Source organism: Chlamydotis macqueenii, chromosome 11 (genome assembly GCF_036417535.1).
Source record: "Chlamydotis macqueenii isolate bChlMac1 chromosome 11, bChlMac1.mat, whole genome shotgun sequence".
Taxonomy (NCBI): Eukaryota; Metazoa; Chordata; class Aves; order Otidiformes; family Otididae; genus Chlamydotis; species Chlamydotis macqueenii.
In genome coordinates this window covers 18,673,579-18,693,461 of record NC_141566.1, presented here as the reverse complement: position 1 = coordinate 18,693,461, position 19,883 = coordinate 18,673,579, and positions in this window count along the sequence as shown.

Sequence of the window (19,883 nt, the reverse complement as noted above, 5' to 3'; positions counted from 1 at the left end):
GGTAGTGAAAGTTCCATTAGGCATGAAAGTTGTGGTATAGGTCCAGACTGACAGACCCAAGGACAGAGATTTTTGAAGGTATGAAGAGTAAACCAGAAGCCTTACTCATCACAGTAAGGAAATGAAGTAAAACATGAAGGGAAGATGCAGTTTATTTTATCAGAAGAAACCACTGAAAGTTCCCGGGCTAAAAAGCAAGACCAGAAGGCAAGGCTACTAAAATCTGCAAGAACCCAGGTTAGTTGCTTTCCAGCTTCCCTTTCTCTCAACACAGCAGCTTTCTATACAACATACCTAAAATAGCTCCTGTTCTTGTTAATGAGGCAGTTTCTATTATTAGAAAAATTATGAAAGAAAACGATGCTTAAGACACTGGCAGACTGATATCACCTGGTAAATTAACATCCATCATATAAAGGTCACAGGTCACAACTTAAGTGTAACAGAACCTCGCCAGACTAAAAATGTGCTCTAAAAAGCTTTCATACTTTGAGAGTCAGTTGAAAACACGGATTGGTACTGGTTTTCTTAGTTTATGTAGAATTGGCTATGAAGTACATTCTTGTCAGACTGCTACGCCTTGATTCCCAGCAACGTAAGGATTCCGATGTTCTCAAAATATCAAGGCAATTTTCAAAATAACAGCTAGTGGAATCTGGCCAGTTAAGTCTTGCTAATGGGCTTTATGTCCTTCCATTGTAAACCAAGTAAAGAGACAAATAAGCAAGAATCAACGGGACGTTTTTCTTCTTTCACTATTATATTTACTGTAAACTGAGTTTTTATACACTTTTATGACTAGTAAATATCTGTGCTACTTGTCCATCACTAGCTGCTGCCATCTGGTAGCTATGTGAACTATATCACAGATTTTTCTTCTTAAAACAGCAGCTAACCTACAAGCTTTCTTTTATATTGATGCTGCAAGAATTCAAGTTCAGAGTTGTTTTGCCCTTGTACAACGTCTTATGAATTTTGCTGAAGGGTGTGTCAGGGTTTGGGGAAAGGAAGGCTGTCTTGTTGGGTTTTGTTTGTTTTTTTTTTTTAAAAAAAAAAAGATTTTTAAAGATTTGTTCTTATTTTGAGATGTGAATCAGCAGCACTGTGTAAAGCTTTTCAACAATTGAGTTAGAATTCTTCCATCAGCAATAGAAGGAGGCTGTGTGGGAAGGGATGTGGAAAGTGTGGGAGTTCAGAGCATGTTCATTATGTAACTCAGTTGGGAACTGAATTTCGAGAAGTCAAGGAGAAGCCAGCAGAGTGAGCAGTCAAGTCAGCAGTATGTAAGAGTAAGATACTGAATCTGCAGAGGCTTTAAGTTACATGTCCTCCCTTCTTCTTAGCAAAGCTGTCACCTTCTCAGATTGATCTGAATGAATCCAGTATCCTATAGCTTCTCAGCTATCAACTATTCTACGCTTGTGCACAAAGACTATTGTGATAGAAAGAATGAACCACAATGTGAAGTGAAAACACTGCATTTTACAGTTGGAGTAAATAAAAAAAAAATTACATATTATTGATTGCCTACAGAAGAAATGAACTTCCAGAAAAACTGGCAAAATAGATGACACAAAAACAACAGAATTTTCTCAGTAACTACAGCTTGTAATCCTGGAGGTCTTCCATCCCCTAAAATATTTTAGGTATCAGGAGCATGTTTGCATGCCACTTCCATGACTCGATGGGGGGAGGAATTCATTTTTTTCCTCCATGTTGAAAATGAAACAACACATTTACAAATAAGCAGGCTGAAATGTAAAAATAAAATAAAATATCAGTGCCTGTTTTCTGGAGCATCTGGTGCTAGAAATGCCCTTGACAAATTTTTATTCCATGCTAATGTTTAGCTCACACCTCAGAAATCCCCACAGAAATACTACAAAGCTATCCCTAGCTATGCTTATAAGTAACTGTTTTCTACTAACTTCAGTACATTCCTGCAGAAAAGCACCAACATCATCTGCATACACAGAAAATTCCTGAAGCCATGCTCTTTCTGCATTCAGGCTGCTAGAACTGGACAGGCAAATTTAGGTGCATCTCAAAGTACTGCTATTATGTTACCATCAAAACTGCAAAGGGAAAATTTAAACATCAGCAGCACAAGTAAGCTCAAGTGTGATGGTTCATATTCAGTGGGGACACAAGAAGTTTGGGTTTGGAAATGTTCTTTTTAGAGTATTTTCTATTTTTGACAAAATGGTGGAACCATCCTGGCTATGCATTTAGGCTCAAAACAGCAAAAGTGGAGTGTCAGTGACTAACTACCATGTCTTGGGAGTGTTTATCGTGAAGTCTCTCTCATTTTCTTCTGTTTGTACTTCTTCATTTTCTGGATTAGTTTTGACCTGCTCTCTGTTCATTTATGTTCCAGCCCTCTATTGCACTCCCACATGCCCCCTCCTTTCAGTTACTCCTTATGTCTTTCCACAGTTTCTCCTCCCTCTTAAGTATTTATACACATTTTCTCACTTATCTCCCCTCATACGAAGTTGTACACAACAAAAAGGAAGCTGCGTTTTCCTACATTTTTCAAAAGATGAACACGCTGCATCATTCATGTTTTTCTGACAGCTTCCAAAGTCACAAAACACACTACAGGAATAATCACTGTTTAGTATTTCAGCCACTGAGTTTCGCAACCACTACTATTCTTACAGCTCTTAACAGATTCACATTACCACTAGGATTGTTTATTTGCCCTCTGGTCATGCTGGTTTTGTTTAACGGGGGGCAGAAGGGAGCAGCTTCTGTAACAAACAACTATAAGTTGCTCCACTTTGACCAGTGGACTTGGCCAGGCCTAGGGTAGACCTACCACTGGTCAAGGTCAAGCCAATCGGTGACAGAATGTTCTCCGATAACACCCCTGCAATAACGTATTTAAGAAGGGGTAAATTAAAAAAAAAAAGTGAAGATGTGAAGACACTGAACAGACGTAGAGAGGGAGAGGCGTGAGCCTTGTGGGCCTTGCAGGCCTCACCCTCTGATCTCCCACCGGGCAGCCGACTGGGCCCGGCCTGGCTGCAAGAAGTGGAGAGGAGATGAGATGTGAAGAGATCCTGAGCTGCCTGAGCTGATTAGGAAGAATTTCTTGTGAGAGGAACGGCTGCAGACACTAAGGTCCATGAAGAAGGAGGGGGAGGAGTAATGCGGCTCCTGGCCAGAATTCCCCTGCAGCCTGTGGTGACAATCACAGTGAAGCAGGTTGTCCCTCTGCAGCCCATGGAGAAGCAGAGATCCCCCCGCAGCCTGTGGAGGACCCCACACCAGGGCAGGTGGATGCCTGAAGGAGGCTGTGGCCCATGGAGCGTCCACACTGAGGTAGCTGTTACAGAAAGACTGTGCCCCATAGAAAAACGACCCATGTCAGAGCAGTTCACAAATGACTGTAGCCCATGGGAGGGACCCCACAATGGAGCAAGGGAGGAATGCGAGGAGCTCTTCCACTGAGGAGAAACAGCCAAAAGCAGCATGTGATGAACTGACTGTAACCCCCATTCCTTCTTCCCCACTGTGCTGCTCAGGGGAGCAGGGAAGGAGACAGAGATAACTAAAATGAAGTTAAGCCTGGGAAGAGGGAGAGGTGGATGGAAGTTGTTTTGCTCTCTTTCTCATTATCCTGCTTTGGTTTTAATAATAATAGTAAATGAATAGTTTTCCCCAAGTCAAGTCTGTTTTGCCTGTAATAGTAACTTCAATGATCTCTCCCTTATCTGAAACCTCAAGCCTTTTTGTTATATTTTCTCTCCCCCATTCCCTCAGAGCGTGGGGGGACAGAGAGAGACTGTGTAGCTTGGTCCCATGTGGGGCTAAACTACAACACTGGCAAACTGTAAAAACTCAACTATAGGAGACCATGAATGACTTCTGGTGTGACGCAGTGCTCTGTGGTTGACGATACTGAAGTGTCAGCCAAGTTCTTCCCAACAGCATTTCTGCCTTCTGTAGATCTTTATACAGAAGCCATTCCAGTAGTGGTGCAAATGCAATCTCAATGGACAATGACAATAGCAAAGACCACGACTGTACAAGAAAACAATGATACTCGTGTAACTGCTAAGTTAATGTCACACAATTATTTCATTAACTGTAAAGTTATCTGTGATAATTTTTGTTTATATTCAAATAGCTGTAAGGATAAGAAAAGTTTTACTCAAGTCTGTAAATTTTATAGTAATACTGTAAATTTCATAAATGTTTTAGTGTTTTCTAATAAACCCACAATTTCCAAAATAAACAAAAAAGCAAGCAAATAAACAAAACAACCCAACTCAACACACCCCCAAGATCTGTATAACCAATGCTAAAGGCATGAAAAAGGACAATCCTCCAATAACCACATATCTGCAGTTCTCCTTTCTCCCCCTTCCAGCATCACACAAAGCCAAAACTTTTAGGCAGTCCTTTTTGGTTGATAGCAAATTGCATCCAATAACTGATTCAATATGAGTTGCAAATAGCGTATATAAAAAAAAAATCTAACATTTAAAAGAAAACTTATTCTGGCTCATTTTGCCAAAACAAACAATGGTTATGAGAAGCAAAATACTCCATTTTAAACAGAACAATTCACTTGGAGCACTTAAAAGCAGACAAAGTGCAGAAGTAAATACAGATGAATGCTGGAACAGAAGAGGTGGAATAGCTCTGTTTCCTTCCAGGAGATCAAACTCCAGAGTTAGAGCACTCTCAGTCAGTGTAAGCTAAATCTGGCTTTTCTTCCTTTGCCTACTTTATTGCAAAGAATTCAATCAACATTTCTCACACAGGCAATCAGGCTCTGAAATATGCTGAACTGACCTCATAACATCAGGCTCTGGGGTGTGCTGATGGGAGACTAGAAAACCACTGCTCCACTTTATATTAATATAGGTACATATTCATGGAATAAAAAAAAAATATTTTCTGATGATTTGGACACTCATCTGGGAAGCAGTGGATTGTGGTTGTCAGTAAGTGTTTGTTTATGCCAAGCAGAAAAGAATTAACAGGAAAGAATAAGAGAGAACACCATCTAGGATGGAGGTCACAAAAGTGTTATAAACAGCAGAAATTAACAGCTCAAAAATGTTTGTGCAGAAAAAGAAATTAAGTATGGTTCTCATGTTTCAAAGGACTGCCCTAACCCATGAGTGATAAGAAACAAGAAAAATTATCCCGACAGTCCAACACCCATGATTCCAGTAGTTTCCCTGGAGAACAGCTGATTTCACATACTGCTTATACATAAAAGCAAGGGACAGAGTCCTACATGCTCTACCTCCGTTAGAGTATTCCTGCTTTTCCAGGTCTCTTGACTTCCCAGACACAGCTAAATAATTCAGAGGCACTTATCACAAAGGTATGGTGCAGCTCAACTTTTCTGTCAGTTATTTCAAAATTAGGAAAAGCCAGTGTTTTTGGAGTAGTAATCGTATCTTTGGTTTTAATTTTAAGGTGAGGGCCACAACTTGCAAGTCTTCATTCACTATTAAGGAAGCCAAGGTTTGCCAAGTGACTAAAAATCTTTTCAGAGTAAATCACTCAGAATACAACAGAATGATGGATAGGGCACATAGCAGGAGATTGCTCTCTCTTATATCTAAATGCACGAAAGACTTTCCTAATAAAAAATATCAACATATCAAAGTGCATATGAATCCAATTACCCAAGAATATGTTCTGGAGATAAACTCTTCATGCATGTAGTTGATGTAAACAAATTAGCACTTTACTTGTGTTTATAGAGTTTATATCTATTCTGAAATGCTGAGCAATTAAGTTTTTCCACTTTTTATATACAAATACATAGAGGAGTTGCACAGTTTGACTACGTGCACATATAAAGCATCCCTGGCTACACATAGACGATGCACTGTGCTGCTAGATTCACCTTCTATATTCCCCTTTTCAGAGTGGGCTCATCTTCAAAGTGCTGGAAGCAAAGAATCACGCAAGTGTTACCAGTGCAACTTGTGTTTAAGAGAACTATGTGCCATCTGTAACACCTTACATTAATTCCCCTATTTTTCCTCCTTTATTTGCTAGTAAATGGCAAAGGAGTAACTTCTTCTAGAGCTAGAACACACTCTGCTCCTGCTAGAAGGACCACACAGTTTACTTTGAGAATAAAGCCTAATTTTAATATCCATGTCATTATTGGAAACATGTCTGTACAGACAAAAAAATAGAAATGTACACATGTCTAAGATTAAAGCAAAAAGCTTGCATTGACAAAGACATTATGTACATAATTTCTTTTGACATCACAGTTAAATGTCTATATCCTAGAGTACTATTAATCATACGGCAAAACTCAGCTCTCAAGTACAAGGAAAAATGTACAGGTCTTAAGCAAGTACATGCACGAACTATGTCATAGCACACAATTTGCTGGTTTTATATTCTTTGGATCAAATTTCATTCTTAAGGAGGAAGGAAAAAAAAAAAAAAAAAAAAAGAAAAGCAAACCACCAAGCCACACACTTCTGCACCTCAATATCAAACTGCTCTTCAGTTAACTGAATCTTCAATTTCCCAAAAGAGCAACACAGGTAATTACCTTCCGCTGTTATTCATTTATAAGGATTTGTTCTCAAGTATTTTAGTTTGTAGATAAATTTTGTGGCATGCCACTGAACTGCTACAATCTAAACAAAATTCCAAAATTTGGAATGGTCAAATGTTGGGCAGAAATAGATTCAGAGCAAAATGATGACTGCTTCTACTTCTGCAAGCAACTAAGCACACTTCATGGTATTTTCTCAAAATACATTCTAGAGTGCTTGATGATTCTTATTCAATTGCATTCAGAGATCATTTACTGCTAAGTTTAATACAGAAATGTCTGCCCAGGGAAAGACTGTGCTCCTGAAGTGCTTGTACCAATATACATAAAAACACTTCCACCTAGCAGAAGTAGACTAAACAAGAAACAGGGTTCAGCCCACAAAGCAACTTAGCATGGACAGATTACCTGTGGATGAACTATCTAAACAGCATATTTGCTGAAAGCAAAAGTGTTTTTATTTTTCTGGATCTTCTTTCCTATTTCTAGACACCATCATCGCCCTCTCTCTATTCTGCCTTCTACAGTATTTTCCATCCAGAGATCTGGAAATTGCTTACCAGGAATGAACACTTTTATCCTCTTGTGTCTGTGTATACATTTCTGTTTTAAGAAAAAGAAGCCTACAAACGTACACAGCAAGGCACGGAAAACTGACACAAATACCTTAAAGTCACTCAACAGATGAGTAGCAGAGGCAAGAAAAGAACCCAGGTTGTCCAATTCATCATTGCACGTATCAGAATAGCACTTATACCAAATCTGACACAGTAGTGTTCCAGTACGTGGCATAGTTACTGTAAATCAGAAATGTTGCTTTGTTCTTATTTTATAGGTAAAGAACTGAAGCACTCAAAAATACTAAAACTTAGAACCACAGTGGCACACAGGCATCAGAAACAATCATTAAGAATACTTTCTAGGGAGTTTTGAAACCATTAATAGGGTAACTCACAATGCCTACTTTTAAGTCAACTTAAATCATCATCAGTACCTGAAAATTATTTTTGTCAGTAAGTATCTGAAGTAGCTATGTTTATCCTGTAGTGCACACTCAGAAGCAACTGGTTCTTGTCAGTGTTTATAACACTGTTAACGAGTATCCCCTGCTGGGACCAATAAACAAGGTAATCCTCCTCCTTGATCTGTGAAACACACACCTGTCATAACAGGCTCAGCAGATAACATAATAGTGACTACTCCTACAGAAAACAAGAGGTTATCCTTTTCCAGGTATCTTAGCCAAAATGCCAAACACTGGAATTAAATCTTCAGATTAAGACAATTCACACTCCTACTTCTGATCCATCTAACAATGTTCCAATCAGATCAAAAAGCTGATCAAGTGACTGAGCAGCACACAACTCCTGAGGACAGCCACATGACACACAGTTCCTGCTTTCCATATTTTATTTACATAAATTTAAAAACCCAGAATGCATAATGCTTGCATCTCTATATGCAAAAATACTATCCTGCAGTCTTCAAAGGAAAATGCCCATTACACAAAATATAAATACACCGCAATTTAACAAGACTTTACCTGATGTAGATTTGATCCAGACTACTCTATATAATGTAGGTAGCAGTAAAGTTCTGACATCAGTTTTCCTTTAACTACAAGTTAAAAGAAAAAACACTTTTCACTAAAATAATGTTATAGAAGAACCTTATTATATATTTGTTATTAGAGACAATATGTTTATCTAACTGAAAATAAATCAGGAGTCTTTGATCTGAAGCGCAAAAGACCTTTCTACTCCAAAAGTCAGTCTACAGGGGCACCCCTCAGCGAGCTTTTACCCGTAGCTATTATTCAGCACCGAGCGGTTTCAGGTCACTAGCAAACAGGGGGCTTTAACCTTTCTGCACAAATATTACAAGATAGGCTCATTTGTTTTGAAGGTATCAAACTGAGAAGCCTTTTCTGTGTTAAATTGTTGTCTAGGTAGTATTCTCCAACAGTTGTCACTGAACACCTAAAGTAAAACGTCAATGCCTCTAATTTCTTGCAATGTCTATCATATCTCTAATTACGCTGTTGATTCTTCTTGCCTTCTTTGGGAAGATGGAGGGGGGTGGAAATCAAAGGAAGAAAACAAATAGCAAGTCATTTATTTGAGATCAGGATTTCACAGTCAGGACAGATTCACAAACGTGTGATCACAATACTCAAATTTGTTTCTTAGGCTGTTGCATGATTTCTTCTGCCCCTGTTTTGCCTTCCACAAATAATCAAGCATTTGTATTATTATCTGTGCTAAAATATACTGTATCAACACATCTACTAATAAAACACCAAGTTACTAGCTCTTCTGAAAGACAATAATTATAAATGCAAAATACTGAACAAAGTTAATAGAAAAAAATAGATAATGTAATGACAATTACATGTCTCAAATAGCAATTTTTCATCAATATATATTTTTCATGTAGTAATTATAATATTAATATGTTCTTCTGTGACAAAAAGGCACCTCCAAGTTATTAATGACAATTAATATCTGTAATATTAATTTTAAATAATTCATGCAATAATTTATATACTAATAATGTAATTAGACCAAGGTTATGATCTCTGCATAGTAGATCAGTACTCAGTTCATGCTGGCATCTACTTTCTTCTGACACAATGTTTCTGGAGGTTTAATTAAAGCCTACAGCATGTTTCAGCCTTTATTCATTATATAAATATTCTATTCCTTCTCTAGACTATTCTTCCTCCCTGCCCAAAAGTACTGTATTTAACTTCATGGCTGCACAATTCCTAAGCACAGTAGAAGGGCAGGTGCATCTCAGAGCTGTACAGGAGGAAAATACTTGCTATGTTCAATGAACAGCTTTTTTTTTCCCCAAGAAGTCTTCATCTTGAGTAGTATGTCTGTTCTCAAAGGCTTTTTCCCCTGACTACATGAAGCCTACTGCAAAGTTATGCAAGATAACCTGTCTAAAATCAGACAGGTACCAACAGCTACTGCAGAAACAAGTGACACGTATGCCTGCAGTAACTGCCCTTCCTCCGTGACCTCTCACAGCACTGTGAAATCACCTGCGCCAAGATGCCAGTTTACCCTCTGTGCATTTGTAGGACAGTAAGTACAGCTTACCACACAGCAAAGCGCTGCTTTTCTTCCCTCGAAACTCACAATGGTTCCCAACAGTCACATATGTCTCTATAAAAAGATTGTGTAGCTCCCAAATGTCCAAATGACCTCCCCTTGTAAAACAAGTTAAAGGGAAGAAAAAAAGTTCTTACTTTTTCTCCTTCTGAAGTACCTCTTAGGTTTCCAAAATGCAGGGGTGTGGAGGAAAGGTCAGAAGTAAAAACTAGAATCGAGCCTCTAAATCACCTTTTCTTAGAAAAGCATTTCAGATCTTTCTCTACTCAATGCCATTACCTAATACTCGCCCTGTGGAAAAACACATATCTGCTTAATTAATTCAGGTTAAGTTTAAACACAAGCAGCATTGCACCGAGATGTTTTGTCAGTGGGCCATAACGGTTGTACTGCTATTCCAGGCCCAGACTAGTTTGTGTATCACACAGCACTGCTACTCATCAGGAGTCATCTATGCAACTCAGACTGCAATGAGTATAAACGAGAGGGAAACACAGCACTGTTTTCCATCCTTATCTGTGTATCGTCCATATGCTTACCGGGTAACTCTTGGCCGATTATTCTCCTCCTGGCTCCCATCAACAGGAACCAGATAATGCGTCTGCTTTTCACCCCATGGACTGATTGGGGGGGAAGAAAAAAAAAAGTATTCTTCATTGGCTGAGAGTATCCCATTGCACTCTAATAACACAGTCATTTAGATTAATCTGAAAACATGCTTTCTATTACAGAGCTCCAATTTCCTAAGAGAAATATCTTTAGTGTATTAGTAGTATGCTGTTCAAGACTGCTTGGCACAGATTTTGTCTTCTGTATACAACTCTATTATATGAATTGACGATGGAAGATGTTTCTTCTTTACAAACAGTGAAATCTAAATAGCAAAGCCAGAAATATATTAATGTTTGTTGCATCTCATCTCGTATTAAAGGACAATTTCATGGTAGAGACTGAAGTCTTACAGGGAATTGTTTCACTTGGGACCCCTATAGTAAAGGAACAACTTCAAGTTGTTATTCTTGGAAACTTTGTTTTTCAAGACATGCTATGTCTTCCTGCAAATATAACTTGTGAACTAGCAGCCTCTTGTCACCACTTCTGGCAAATACCTGGATATTTCTTTGATCATCTTCTCAAATACTACCACTGTCTCAGTCCTAAAACCACTTGCCAAACCAATGGGCAATGACATAGTTGCAACTACATGTAGAAAATATGAAAACCTTAACAACTGCAGAGTTAACACTAGTTTATTATATTTTGCTAGATTTGCATATCTGAAAGATAATGTTCAACAGATGAAGAGAAAAAGTATAAAGAATATCTTCTACTGAGTTAGTGCGACAAAATGTTTGGAGAGTGCAATTCATTCAGAAATAAAGTACCTTGACAAATAAACTCCTGATGTTAGCAATGATTAAAAAAAGGTTACAATACATCAATGCTTCTGAAAGGTGCATGAGAGTTTGTCACTGGTAATTAAGTTGTCTATTTTTTCTCAGGACAGGTAGTACACAAACAGATAGAGGATGCAAGCTCTGAGAATAGTTCTGGCACACCAAGAAAGGAAAAGTGATGGAGCTGGTCAATGCATCAATGACAATTAATGACGTTGTGTCCTGCCAGATGGCTACAAGATATCAACCCCCTGCCTGTGATCTGAGATCAGCTCTGTACCACTGAGTCACGGAAAACAGAAATAGAGAAATAAAATTGCAGTAAGCTAGAATAGAAAGATAATAACTGTGTAGTCATCTATAGAGATTGAGTCATTGAATAGCACAGCAAAAAGTTGAGACTTCTGAAATCCTGCCTCTCTGAACAGATAATGATGAAAGGCATCTGACAGGAATAGTGGCAGAACATCCCGATCCGCACATCATACTTGTGTGTCAAATGCAAAACTAACTTAAATAGCGTTCTGATCAGTCCACAGTTATCTTCACTGATAACGAAGTTACTCACGGTGATGGAGTAATCCTCATCAGAAAGGAAAAATTACATAATAAGTAGCAATACATCCAAGCATACTTACACTGACATTGATATCTTAAAACTCCTAAACAAACTCACCTCTACCACTTCCGTGGACTAGGAGACTGCCTGTAGCAAAAACAAAAATCAAAGCTACTTCATGTACTTGTGAGTAAAGCTACACTAGTGTTCAGGAGCCAGAAGACATCCTATTATGCTGTGATTCCAGACTAGAGTTTTATTCCAGCGTTTAAGACGCTCCCTGTGAGATAAACAATTTTTATGGGAACTAGAGCATCAATGATTAAAATGGACCAAAATGACTCATGCAGAACTCATCCAAGATGTCTGTCCTGAATGCTTTAAATTTCCACATCTGTTTTGCGAGCAGAGAAATTTCGTGCCAAGAGCCTTCTACTACCATTCAATGAATTCAATTCTACTGAACCGCCTTCAGCTCAGCAGAACTGAACTTCCACTACCAGAGCTTCCATGAGTAATTGTGAACTTGTACTTTGTATTTCTAAGAAGAAAATAGAGTGCTGAATCTTACAGAGACAGTAAGTGCTGCTGTAGTCTACAGTACTGGTCATCCTGAGGTCCAGTGCTAACTCAGACCATTTTCAGATAACCTACGTACCTGTACTTTACAAGGCTGCCTTTTAAACTATTTAGTTTGTCACGTTCTCAGCTTGTCCCATATTGAACTCCAGGTGCTGGCTACACAAATCCATAACTGAAAGCTTTTTTAATTACTATTTTTTATATTTTATTTTCTAAAAGTTAGCAATCAAGTAGCAAAGAAAAACACACACAATTAACACTTTGGGGATTTCCCAATGCCATATTGAACATGGCACGCTGTTTGCAATCTCTGGCCTGCAGTGTCCTGAGGCCACAGAAAAAGATGCTGCTGTAAATTGTAAATGCCATTTTTCAAATAGGATACTCAAAACAGTGACAGGATGTCAGCAGCTTACTGAGAAGTCTACTACCCTGTTCAACAAAATCCAGGCAACTCATATTAATCACTTGTCCTCCATTAGCTGAAGCTTTTAAAAGGCAAATGAACGAAGACAAACGCAAGACTGTGCTGTCTCTCACAGCAAAGAAACACACTCCTAAATTGTTGACTTAAGCTCAGTAAAACGCTGAGCTACCACAGAATTCTCAGTATTCAAGTCTGCTAGAACAAAAATAATAGTGAAGTTGTAAAAATAGCAAAATACTCAGCTACTCGTTTAAGAAAAACAGGCTTCTAGTAAGTGTTTTTGACCAGAAGCAATAATGGTCTTTCACTTTAAGATTGTAGTTGACAAGCTGTTAACTAGCTGTTAAACTTTATGTTTGGTTTTCTCTTCAAAGCTCCATTCTACAGCCATTGCTTTAGGTTTGTGTCTCCACTACATCCGGGGGTGAGGCAGTGGGAACCACACACAAAAAAAAAAAAACACCACGAAACACAACCACCACACAGACATGCAAACTAACTCCTCTTTTCCAAGAGGACAAGATGATGAAAGCGACATGACACACATTCCAGGAGCTTCACTACACCTTCGTGATTCGGGCCATACAACTCCAGGACACCGCAGAGATCGCATCTGCCCAGAAGCGCAGAAGAGATTCCAGAACTAGACAGAAAGCTCTGAACCCACAGGGATCAAATACTGCGTTAGCTGATGGTAGAGCTTAGTCAAAACTGCTGATTGTGCTTACTTACCATCCATCACAGTCATGTCGTTACAAAAACGCTTTTCCATCTTTCTTCGTTTGAGCCAACAAGCCTGCTCCATCACAAAAGTAAAAAAGATTCCATCTGGCAGCTACTTTTCTTCCCTGTTTCAGTATCATTTAATTTTTAATGTCAGAGTCTATTTGTCTCTTACTGTTCAAGCAAAATGTAACCCTTTATCTCTCCTTCAGAATCCTATCTTCAGTTTTTCTCAAGGCAAATAGAAGTGACTTATCTGTTGCAATACTGTTATTCTGCCACCTTTATTCTTATTTGCCATTGTTATTAACAAATGCATCAGCATTTTGTCAGTGAATAATTCTGCCTCAACAAGGAATAACTTAAATTCTTCAAATTATAAAGTGGAAGTAAGCATGCATGTGATTTAGGCACAGGCAGGGAGTTTTGAAATCTAAATACAATTCTTCAAGTACTAAGAATTCATACTAAGTTATCCTCAGCAAGCGGCCAAGGAGCAAACTGAAATATCCTGAAGTAAACTGCTTATACCACCGCAGAAACTGCATGTGGCCTCAGCAGCAGGGCCTACAGCCATTCTGCTGTGCAAGGAATAACACAGGGAGCAAGCAGTACGAGGAGCTGGGGCACACACATCTTCCACAGTTGTAGCGGCGATTAGAAGCACCTGATAGACTCACACACCACTGAAGTTTTCCAAATGTTGATAAAGGAGACCAGCATGAAGTAATACACAGGAAAAAAAAGAGAGGAAAACATTTTGATATGCAATTATCCCATTCATTCTTCCTTCTGCTTAACAGTCTAAGATTTAAACAGGAAAAGAGTCTTGAAGGGCTTAAACCCTGACCGTTACATCACGCTTCAGGGGTAAGGTTTAATCTTTCATTTCTTAAACATCAGCTTCCTCACCTCTAGAACAGAAGTCACTGAAGTACTTTCCACTGTGTAAGGAGCTATGAAGATAGAGGCACAAAGCAGTAACAGTACCTAGAACAGCACACTGAACAGAACAGGTTTGAGCTTACATTCTCTGTATCCTCGGTGTTATTATTCCCTTAAATCATCCTGAATACAAAATTAATCTGGAATAAAAATATTTACTTACAGTATTTAAGATAGCCATTGCAGTTAAAAATGTCAAGAGGAACAGTTTATTTACATCCTGACTTTAAAACACAGTACTTCTGACGTGCGGAAAACGGACTCCACGATCTGTAAGACTGTAAAATAGGGATGTTTATTCAGCGCTGGGCAGCACGGGGGGTAGTCCCCCCAAAACCGTGCACGCCTGACAAGGCAAGTCACTTTAAATTTATACAACCAAGTGTTACATATACATAAAGTTTCGCAATACACCTACACACATGCATGACCTATCCCCGCTTCGTATTAAAATTAGTCCCAAGGGGTCATTTTCATCAGCTCCTCCCATCTGCGCCCGTGCAGTGTCTCCCAGTGGTGGCCATCCGGAGTCGCGGGGATGAAGGCAGGTGACTCCTCCTTGTCACCGCCAGCAATCTTTGGTTCTTGCGCAACCGCAGGGTTTGTTTTGGCTGGTTCTTAAGGCAAGTCCCTGGTTCTTATCAGGAACTGTGTCTCCTGAAGAACCACAAGACTTTCTGCTTCAGATAGTTTGCACAATAGTTAGTAAATCATTGAGCACTATTTATCAGCTTGATTCCTTAGTATTAATCCCTTCTTTCACTTTGACCATTAGGAAATACATACAGTAAAGGAGTTTTTCTGTTACAGCATTTTCGTATATAAGGGATTAACTTTAATAGGATCTTCATCCCTTCCTCCTGCTTTGAAAGTAGCGTCTCTAAAGCTGAACCATACTGGGACACAGCCATGGTATCTGAAAATGCCTACAAAAGGAAACCCTAGCAAGCAGTCCTAACCTTCACTTGCTTTACTACTTTAATCTGTTATAATAGCCATGCAATTGTTACACTCCAAAAGGAGCATAAAGATAGATTTTTAGGAGTCTATTAACAGGAACGTATAACTTCCACAAAAACCCATAATATCAGTACAACTAAAGCCTCCCCAGTCACACATACAAAGAACACAGTTGGTTAGTTTGCATAACCGATTCCTCCTCACTATCAAGTTATTCTCTGGGTTCTTATCTGTGAAAGTTGAATTCTCATAATTAGAGAAAAAATTACAATGATGATAGTCACAGTCTGAGTCACCTTTTGTATTCAACTATGTATTTCAACTCCCTTTTTACTACACAGTCCAAGGATGCATTTCCTTTTTATTCCACAGGACAACTAAAATTTTTAAATGATAATTATTCTTTAATATTAACACTGTATTTTACTCTTCTTATATTCTACACTCCTGAAAGAAGATGAAAAACAAGTAATGCTCAAGCATTATAGAAATAAAAGACTTATGAAATGCTTAAGACTGCATTACACAACCAGTCTAGATATTTTTAATAGCAGGGTGACAGTCCTGCTTTTGAAAACTGGTGGTAGGACAATCCCAGCTGCCTCAACTCCTGTAGGTTTTTTTTTTTTTTTCAGTAAAATATTTATTATCTAAGTACCTTAATAAGAAACCAAATCCTGGATGCTGCCGATAGAAAGAAAATCGGTTTCTTTCTTGGATAAACTGAATGGAGGGAGGGGGAAATAATACTCAAGTTTTCCCACAGCCTCAGGAAACTATCCAGCAATTCCTAAAACTTGTTAGCTGAAATAATTCTCTTTCTTTCTTCATAACAGTCTTACGTATTTTATGTAAATAAAAATTCCAAGGAGGCATCTAGTAAACTGCTCAGTCATTTCCAATCCACTTTTCATTTACACACTTAGGAGAAAACCTAAATCAAAGTCTTTCATGAAGATTTAACAGAGAAAATTGTGAAAAAAATCTGTCCCGTCAAACATGACAAAGATCATACAGGGCAAAACAAGAAGATCCTAGTTATAAAATTACAGTTAAACGATTATTAGTTTAGTTACACTTACCGTGTTAGTGAAAATTAAGATTACTTGATTTTATAAAGTATAGAGTAAAGATCCAGAATACTGAATTATGTTGCCCGATTGATTACAGATGAAACAAGCTCTCAGAAAGGTTGTAGAAGTCATTACTGGGTAGGTTAGCAAATATGGGTACATACTACTTTCTTCTATAAGAAAGCTTTCACTTAAGAAAACAACAACAACAAAAAAAAGGCCAGTTAGGCAACATGACACTTGGTAATCTAGATGAAGTTACATGATCACTTATTGAGAGTGACAAGTGTAACATTAAGGGTAAAATATTACATATTTGTACAAAATGAGTAATTGCTGTACACATCTATTTAACACACATTTAAGAACAAGGTGAACAAGAGGTCTTTGTTCCAGCTAAGAAGTCTATTAGCCTAATTTACAATTACCCACACACTGAAACAAAGCTGTCAGAGCATAAAAATGTCACTGGTGACAGTTTACATTACACCAGTGCTCAGATCACGATGGAACTGCTAGCATCAAATTACAACCAGCTTAAAGAAACACAGAAGTACTATAGCTGTAATAATGTAAATCAATCTTACAGCAAGTCCAATTTTTTCCTGATGTTTCAAAAACGGTATGAAAGGTCAAAGTAGTAACACAACGCTAACCAACTCTGTTTTTTAATACGAGTTTGAGAAAATGTAAACATTCTGTTAGTTTTTAGTGCTAGAGTAAACATGTGGGACACATTTATAGGGCAGTCACAGGAAATTACTTACAGAAGTAATTTTATAACTTACATTTCCTAGGAGATGCTTTGATAAATAATTTTATTGGCTTAACCTGCAAAATCTATTGTAATTCTGCCTTTATAGAAATGCCTAAATCTATCTAAATTATCTATTTAGATAAATGTAGTGCAATCACATTTTCCTGTTCCTCACCTTTCATCATTTGCTTGTTACGATTAAAATTAATTATCACCTTTTCTTCTTGAAAGTAGTGATGCTTTCCAATTTTCTGTGTTAAGATAAAGTTTTTTCCTGTTATACGATGTTACTGTAAAACAACATTATCAGGTACGCTTATACTCCACATTAGGTTTTCAAGAGGAAAAGAAAAAGTCACATCTTGCTCCCGCTCCTACCAAAACCATAACGGCAACAATTAAACATAAATGGCAACAACAACAAAAAAAACATACAGGATCTCCTTGCAAAGCTCAGATTACAGGGTAGCCAAAGCAGGCAGTCAATAAACAATGTATTTCATTACCACTTGGGGAAGGTAGTTACGTAGTTTATGCCATACCCACCCTACAAAGATAGATTAAAAGAGTGAAAGGTAGTTTTAAAACTATGAATAGCTACTGAAAGTTTGCTAATATACTTTTTAAATTCTATTGTAACAGTTCCCAAATGCTAAGGCAAAACTCAACTGCTAGAGTCAGTTTTGTAGTGAAAAACTGTCACTAAAAATGTATTTTTCCAGCTTATTCAAGCAACTTTTCTGTGTTTTAGCTATGGAAATAGTACAGTTGGCAACCACCACAGCTGGTAAAGTGAACAAGTCAATTAAGATGTTTCAAAGCACAGAAGTCACTGTTTAAGAGATGCTGCTCTATCAGCGAATAACAGTCAAAGAAAAGGCCTACTATGTGAAAGAACCCGGTGTGTGGGGTGGGGGTGTTGTAGTTACTGTATTTTGTTCTCTTTATATATGTACAATCAAAGTTACAGAAGGGAAATAAAACTTTAAATATTTTGAGAATAATTAACCACAGTAAAAGAATGAAAGGCTGCTATGCAGGGTATTGAAAAAAGGTAAGGATGGAAGTGACAGGTTTTATGAATGACCAACAGTAGAAAGAAATTGTCATAGCCATCACACCCCTTTTAAATCACAAACACACACACCCCCCACACCATTTCATGTCCCCAACATACATTCTCAATGTGCCTTTTTTTTTGTTTGTTTCTTCTCCTTAACTCAGCTGAATAAAGTGTCCTATCATCCTTCTGCAATCAAATTAAGGGTTAAAATAGTTGTTCTAAACTTTGCTAGCAATGAATAAAGTCTCAGCTCTGTGGCGATCTGCCACTCTCATAACCCTTAACAGCTTCATTGATCCTGAAAAACTTACCATTTTGGGACATCATTAGCATAAAAAAGTATTTATAAAACACCTGCTACCAACTTTGCAATTAAGATCTAATTGCTGACTCAGCATTTTGAGAAATAATACTATCTCAGCAACTATCTTCCCAGGGACCCAACCCAAACAATTGCAAAGCTTGAGTGTCCTGTTACACTTTGCTTTGGAAGTTGCAAATAAATACGGGTATTGCTTAGTAAGTGGAACAGTCTTCCAGATACCATACAGGGATGAACTGCATGACAAATCTGGACAGGTGAGTTATCACAGCAGCATCCAGCATTGCAGCACCTCTGGCCACCTTACTGTCATGACAATCCCTAATGTTTTTTGTGTACACTGCCTCACTTGGATGTAGACTGTAATGCAGAAAATAACATCCTGAAGTATCCTACTGTATTTCTCTCTCTCTCCCATACTTCTCTGTAAGAGAAGCTTTGTGACCTCTACCAAGGGAGGGAAAAAGCACTCTTAAACCTGCCCCTATGTACACCCTCAATTTATACCATGCCAGTAGCTGTAGCCAGAGTGTCTACAGTAGATTCGCCTCCCCAGCACACAGTGATGGCGACAGTGGTGGAGGCTATCTCAGAGTGTCACAAATTCTGAAAAAAAAAAAAAAAAAAAATAGCATTCGCTGGGACAGTCAGCAGTTCCAGGTTTCATAGGAGCGCAGTTGCAATACTTCTCTGCCAGTCCCTCTGGAAGCCTGGTCCTTTTTGACAGGACAGGAAAATGAAGTATAAGATTTTACCCTCAGAAAGATATACCGATCCCAAAACTTAATAAGCATATTACCTGTAATTATACTATGTTTAGAAACAGTGACTCTTTCCCTGTGAAGAGCTACCTGCACTTAGAACATCTCACTTTTGTTTTCTGATTATTACTAAAATTGTTACCCCTAAATCTCAGCTTGAGGAAGCACAGTATGAACGTATCGGCAGCCAAAGCATGTGACCCACAGAGCACCAGAACATAACTTCAGGAGCAAGTGTGACAATGAAGAGAATTAGGAAATTTGGCAGATAACTGCAATAAAAGCAAATGGATTGAAAGTCTAATGGTGGGATGAGAATTAAGTATTACAGCCCTGGGCATAAAGATCAAGACAGTAACAGCTCACTAAGCTTCTTTATCTAGAAACAATCACTGCAAAAGCATATCTAAAATGGGATATTTCTAAGTCAGGTTATTCACAAGTTCTCTGTAGCACTACTTTTTTTCTTTTAGGCTGTTCTAACTTAACTACTGTTGATAAAGTATGCACAGTTATTTTCCCTTCAGCTATTCTCATCCATTTTCTTTATGTTCCTGGTGCACAACTCCATTAAATAATTTGCAATTATCACCTGCTTGATGCTGTCTACAAAACACCGCTACTCCACACCTGCCCAAAGTT